The sequence below is a fragment of the Piliocolobus tephrosceles genome, unplaced genomic scaffold (genome assembly GCF_002776525.5).
Source record: "Piliocolobus tephrosceles isolate RC106 unplaced genomic scaffold, ASM277652v3 unscaffolded_258, whole genome shotgun sequence".
Lineage (NCBI taxonomy): Eukaryota > Metazoa > Chordata > Mammalia > Primates > Cercopithecidae > Piliocolobus > Piliocolobus tephrosceles.
The window spans coordinates 19,688-26,318 of NW_022308531.1; the positions used below are offsets into that span (position 1 = coordinate 19,688).

The 6,631-nt window shown below is 46.0% G+C and overlaps 1 long non-coding RNA gene across 1 annotated transcript in view; it reads left to right on the plus strand.

Annotated features, from left to right (window-relative positions):
• LOC113220035 overlaps positions 1-6,204 on the plus strand; it is a 24,365-nt gene extending 18,161 nt beyond the window's left edge. The window contains exon 2 of the long non-coding RNA XR_003306996.1: positions 5,512-6,204. This is a non-coding gene — a long non-coding RNA (uncharacterized LOC113220035). The remainder of the gene's footprint in view (positions 1-5,511) is intronic.
• The last annotated feature ends 427 nt before the right edge of the window (positions 6,205-6,631 follow it).

The following is a 6,631-nucleotide window of genomic DNA, read 5'->3' on the forward strand; positions in this document are numbered from 1 at the left end:
TTTTTTTTTTTTTTTTTTTTTTTTTTTGAGCTAGGGTTTCGCTATGCTGCCTAGGCTGGTCTAGGCTCAAGCTCTCCTCCTGCCTCAGCGTTCTGAGTGCTGGACTTACAGGTTTACAGGTTTGTGTCACCAAACCCAATCGAACAGACATTTCTTGAAAGAAGACATACAAATGGCCAAAAAATATGTGAAAAAAATGCCCAGTATCACTGATAATCAGAGAAATGCAAATCCAAACCACAGTGAAGTATCATCTCAGCTGTTAGGATGAGTATGATCAAAAAGACAAACAGTAACAAGTGCTGGCGAGGATATGGAGAACAGGGAGCTGTGACACACTGTAGGGGTGGACACTAGAGCAGCTGGCTGGCCGCGGGCCGCACGCTCACATCCCAGCACTTTGGGAGGCCGAGGCGGGCAGATCACCTGAGGTCAGGAGTTTGAAACCAGCCTGGCCAACGTGGTGAAACCCCGTCTTTACTAAAAACAAAAATGAGCTGGGAGCGGTGGATCACACCTGTAGTCCCAGCACTGTTGGGCGGCTGAGGTGGGCGGGTCACTTGAGGCCAGGAGTTCAAGACCAGCCTGGCCAACGTGGTGAAACCCCATCTCTACTAAAAAATACAAAAATTTGCCAGGTGCAGTGACGGGCGCTCGTAATCCCAGCTACTCAGGAGGCCGAGGCATGAGAACCACTGGAACCCGGGAGGCGGATGCTACAGTGAGCAAGTCGAGATTACACGAATGTACTCCAGCCTGGGCAACAGTGAGACTATGTCTCGAAGAGAAAAAGGAAAAAGAGTAAGAGTAAGCTAGGGCACCCACTATGGCAAACAGTATGGAGGTTCCTCAGAACACTGCAAATGAAATTACAGTGTGATCCAGTAGTCCCACTACAGTGTAGATACCCAAAGAAAAGGAAATCAGTGTCGGAGGGGCATCCGCACCTGTGTGTTTCCTGCAGCACTGTTCACCATAGCCAAGATATGGAACCAGCCTTGGTGTCCAACAGCAGATGATGGATAAAGAAAATGTGGTCTTGATACACAGTGGAGTACTATTCAGCCATAACACAGGATGAAGTCCTGTTATTCTCAGCAACATGGATGGAACTGGAAGATACTATGAAATAAGCCAGGGACAGAAAGTTACACAGCACATGTTCTCTTATGTGGAAGGCAAAAAGGAGTGGATCTCATGGAAGTTGAAAGTAGACAGAGGCTCCTAGAGGGTGAGAAGGGTGGGGGAAGAGAGAGATAGGGAGAAATTTGTTAAAGGATACAAAATTATAGCTGGATAGGAATAAGTTCTAGTGTTCTATAACATAGGATGACTATAGTTCACAAGAATATATAGTTTCAGGCTGGGTGCGATGGCTCGTACCTGTAATCCTTGCACTTTGGGAGGCTGAGGTGGGTGGATCACCTGAGGTCAGGAGTTTGAGAGCAGCCTGGCCAACCTGGTGAAACCCCGTCTCTACTAAAAATACAAAAATTAGCCGGGCATAGTGGTGGGTGCCTGTAAACCCAGCTACCAGGGAGGCCAAGGCAGGAGAGTAGCTTGAACCTAGGAAGCAGATGTTGCAGTGAGCTGAGATCACACCACTGCACTCCAGCCTGGGCAACAGAGCAAGACTTTGTCTCAAAAAAAAGAAAAAAAGTAGTTCCAGATAATTGGAGGAAGTGTATTGAACGCTATCAACACAAAGAAATGATAAATGAGATGGCGGATATGTTAATTACGCTGATCACATACATTACATGTATTACAACATCACTATGTGTACTCCATACATATGTACAGTACACAGTTATGTATCAATTAAAAAAGAAAAAGTTGAACTTAGATTGGAATGGCTATGAAGTAGCTAGCTTTTTCATATTTTTGATATAGATGCTAGGCATTTATTTTAAGTAAACTACCCTTCGCTTCAGGAAATGTTTAGTATTTGAATTTTAGCCTTGCATTTTATAATACAGAGAAGTAAAACTGTAGGCTTGCTTTAAATAGTCACAGGGGTTTGCCGTGATGAGTTTTTTATGTAATAAGGGGGAAATATACCTTAATTACTAGGCATACATGCTCATTTTTCTCCCTCGTACACAGTTTTAGTTGTTGTCCAGGCATTGTGATACTTATGTAAACAGTATGCGTTATCTTGGGTAGGAATCAGAATTTTAAGGTAAGAACACTTAGAGTTGTATATGTTTCAAACTTTCAAACTGGACATTTTACGTGTCCATTATATAACTGTAATTAAATTTTCAAAAAGAAAATACCTGTCTTTAATATGGGTGGTGCTCTAGCATTTTTTTTTTTTTTTTTTTTTTTGAGACTGTGTCTCAGTTTCTCCCAGGCTGGAGTGTAGTGGTGCGATCATATCTCACTGCAGCCTCAGCCTCATAGGGTCGAGAGATCCTCCCACCTCAGCCTCTCAAGTAGCTGGGACCACAGGTGTACAACACCATGCCCAGCTAAGGTTTAAAATTTTTTGCAGAGACAGGACCTCCCTCTGTTGCTCAGGCCGGTCTGGAATTCCTGGTTTCAAGTGACTCTCCTGCTTCATCCTCCCAAAGTGCTGTGATTGCAGGCATGTGCCACTGCCTGGCCCCATATAAGTGGGATGATGACTTTAGCCTAGGAGTTCCACACCAGCCTGGGTAACGTGGCACAAGACCCTCTCTCTACAAAAAACTAAAAGAAACTAACTGTTCATGATGACACCTGCCTGTGGTCCCAGCTACTCCAGGAGGCTGAGGCAGGAGGATAACTTGAGCCCAGGAGTTGAGGCTGCAGTGAGCTCTGATCTTGTCATTACGTTCCAGCCTGGGTGACAGAGTGAGACGCTGTCTCTTAAAAAAAGTTACTGGCTACCTGATTGTTCATAGGAAAAAAACCTGAACTCTGATCTAAACCTCATACCTCGTACAAAAATTAACTAAAATGGATCATGGACTAAAATGGAAAATGGAAAATAAAGATGAAGAGAGGAGCTAGAGACTGGGAGAAACTATTTGCAAATCACATGTCTGATAAAGGACTCATATCTATAATATATCAAGAACTATCCAAATTCAGCAGTGAAATCAAACCATCTACTTTGAAAATGAATAAAAGACCTGAAGAGACATTTCAGATAACATACAAGCACATGAAAAGATGTTCAACATCATGAGCCATCAGAAAAAATGCACGCTAAAGCCACGTCACTATACACCTATCAGAATGCTTAAAATAAAAAGTAGTAACAAGACCAGTGCTGGTGAGGATGCCGGGAAACGGGATCACTCAAACTTGGCTGGTGGGAATGGAAGATGGTACAGCCATTCTGGAAAACAGCTTGACAGTTTCTTAAAAAACTAAACGTGCAATTGCCATAGGATGCAGCACTCACATTCATGGGCAGTTATCCCAGAGAAATGAAGACTTATGTTCACACAAAAGCCTTTATGTGTCTGTTCATAGCAGCATTATTTATAAAGGCCAGAAACTGGAGACAGCCCGGAGACTGCTCAGCAGGTGAATGGTTAAACAAGCTGGTGCACTCAGGCCCCAGATACCACTCTGCAGTAGTTCATGACATCCTTGTTCATCCGTCTTTCAAACTAGAAACCACCATCATCCTTAATCCCCTTTTCTCCATCTGGGTCTCAGTGGACTTCATTTTGCATTTCTTTCCAATGCATTTTCCCTCTGTCCTTTCTGGTTGTGCCTCATGCCTCATTTGAACTGTTGTAAGAGCCGCCGAATTGTTCTCTATCTCATCATGGAATCCTTTCTACACTTCATGCCCCGCATTGTCATTGGAACAATCTTTCCAAAACATGAACAAACTAACTTAAATATCCCAGGTAGCCTTCCAAATAAGTGTAAGCTTTCTGTTAGAAGATTTACTTCTTGTCTATAGGGAACCCCAGGACTGTAGAGAGATGAATTTGCTGTCTGTATTTTAAGATCAGGCAGAAATCCCTGGAGGGGCCCATGTGGAATAGTGGTACAAATACTGGTTCTAGAATCAGAAGCCCTCATATCCTGGTTCTAACACTAGCTGGATGTTCTTGGGAAAGTTTTGGTTTCCAACCTCAGTATGAGGAAGTATACTCAAGGGATCACACAAGGCTGCTGGGAGGAGCGGATGAGGGGCATGGTGAAAATGCTGTGTAATCCGTGAAGCACGTGGTATGTGTGAGAAGTGGAGCTGTGTAGATAGCGGTTCTGGAATCATTGTATGAAAACAATGGAAAGCACATTCGTAGTTCTGCCTGATGATACCACTGGGCACCTGTGTTGTACATGCCTGCAACATGGGTGAGACCCGGGTCAGTACAGCTCACAGTTTGGTTTTCATGCAGTTAGAAAGGCCCGAGAGGACCCTGCCCCCCTCCAGCTGTAGGAAGGAGGTGGCTGTCTCCTGCCTATATTTGGTGGGATTGTCTGTGGCTCCTTGGGGACAAGAATGCAGGGAGTGGGGGAAGAAAGCCGGCCTGACTGCTCGCTAGTCAGCCTTCCCCCAGGGAGGAGTGGAGGGGTCATTTCGTGGTAACTTGCCATGTCTTTCTTAAGCCATCTGCTCTTAGAAATGACCAGCATGACAAGTAGAAGACCCATTAGAGACAGATGGGCTGTGTGTCCTGTGCGTTGATGGCTTTGTGGCCTCAGAGCTGCCAGGACTTCATAGCTTTCTGGGGAATGCTGGGTCAGCCAAGGGGCTGAAAATAGTGAGAGGAAGAAAATTCCCCCTCGCTGCTCTGGTCTGGGAGTGATTACTGAGGAGAGCGGCATGGAGGGCCCAGCCGTGGGGTCCCTCTCAAGCACACCCCCACCACAGTGGGAATGCGGGTCTCCACCTCCCTAGGCCTCTGTGAGTTTTGTCTATCACATGCTCACCTCCAGCAGGGATGTCTATGGTGATGAGATGAGGGAGCATCATAGCACATGTGGCACTTAGTAGGCTTGTGGTGAGTGGACGCTGGCATCAGTGGAACAGGAGACTGGGTGCTGCTATATGTTCATATCATTTTCTTTCTTCGTTTCTCTTTTTCTTTTCTTTACTTTTGTGTGTGTGTGTGTGTGTGTGTGTGTGTGTGACATGAGGTCTCACTCTGTCACCCAGGCTGGAGTACAGTGGCATTATCTGGGCTCAATGCAACCTCTGTCTCCCAGGCTCAAGCCATCCTCCACCTCCCAAGTAGCCTGGACTACACGTCACCATACCCGGCTAATTTTTGTATTTTTTGTAGAGATAGGGTTTTACCATGTCACCCAGGCTAGTCTCAAACTCCTGGACTCAAGCGATCTGCCTGCCTCAGCCTTCCAAATTGTTGGGATTACAGGTGAAAGCCACCGCGCCTGGCCCATTTCATTTTCTTCCAGAGTTTTCAGTGTCTTACTGCTAAGTGGGGCTGTGTGCCTCACTCTGGCCAATGGGGTATGGATATGATATTTGCCACTGCCAGGTCTGGTTCTCAGTTTCCATGAGATTCTTCATTCTCCTCTCTCCTCTCCCTATAGCCACCCTCATGACCTGCTAACTTTGCAGCCACAAGGAGCACGTGGCTAGTCCCTAGAGTACCATTTGTAGGAGCTACCCAGGAGAGCTGTCTGACCAGCACCATCCATGCAGGACTTGGTGTAAGCAAGAAGTAAACTTTCATTGTTAACCCACTGAAAATTAAGGTTTTATTTATTGCCGGAGCAAATCCCAGTGTACCCTAACGAAGACATCCTGAAACATCCATAATGGGTAAAAGGCCCTCCAGGCGGTGGGAAGGGGAGCAAGTTAGTGGATGGCGTATGAAGGAAGAGGCTGGGAAGGACAAAAGGATTACAAAGTGTCAAACATAAACATACAATCAGAAGAATCTGGTGGGTGAACTCAGGGTTCTGAGTTTTAGGCATCTTTGTGGGAGATATTTCTGGAATGAGAAAGATGGTGCCCATGAGTTGGTGGGGAAGATAGCTCAGAATCAGAGAAGAACTGGCAATCCCTCGCCTGGCTAACTGGAAATTTAGTCAAGCAGGGCAAATACATCCTGAACTCGCACCGCCCCTCTTGAAACCTGCAGACTGAGGACATCAGCATGCATGACCCTGTGAGCCTGGCGTCCCAAATGTTCAATCTCTGAATACTGCTGTGTTCAACAAGCCTAGTTTCACAGAACAACAGCATAAAATAAAATAAAGAAATTCCATTCTTTACTCACATCTCCTGTAGGAACTACTGTGTCCTCTTTTCTCTTGGGCCCGGTTTTCTCCCTACCAACAGTCCCTGTAAAACCTATTTGCCTGTATCCACCGTCCTGTATCTCCACCTACATGCTTTCACCCTTTTTTCTTTCTTTCTTTTGAGATGGCACTTCTTCTTGATCTGTTGGCCAGGCTGGAGCGCAGTGGTGCAATCCTGGCTCACTGCAACCTCCGCCTCCCAGGTTCAAGCGATTCTCCTGCCTCATTCTCTCAAGTAGCTGGGATTACAGGCACCTGCCACCACGCCCAGCTAGTTTTTACATTTTGATAGAGACAGGGTTTCACCGTGTTGACCAGGCTTGTCTCGAACTCCTGGCCTCCAGTGATCTGCCCACCTCAGCCTCCCAAAGTGCTGGGATTACAGCCGTGAGCCACCATGCCCCAC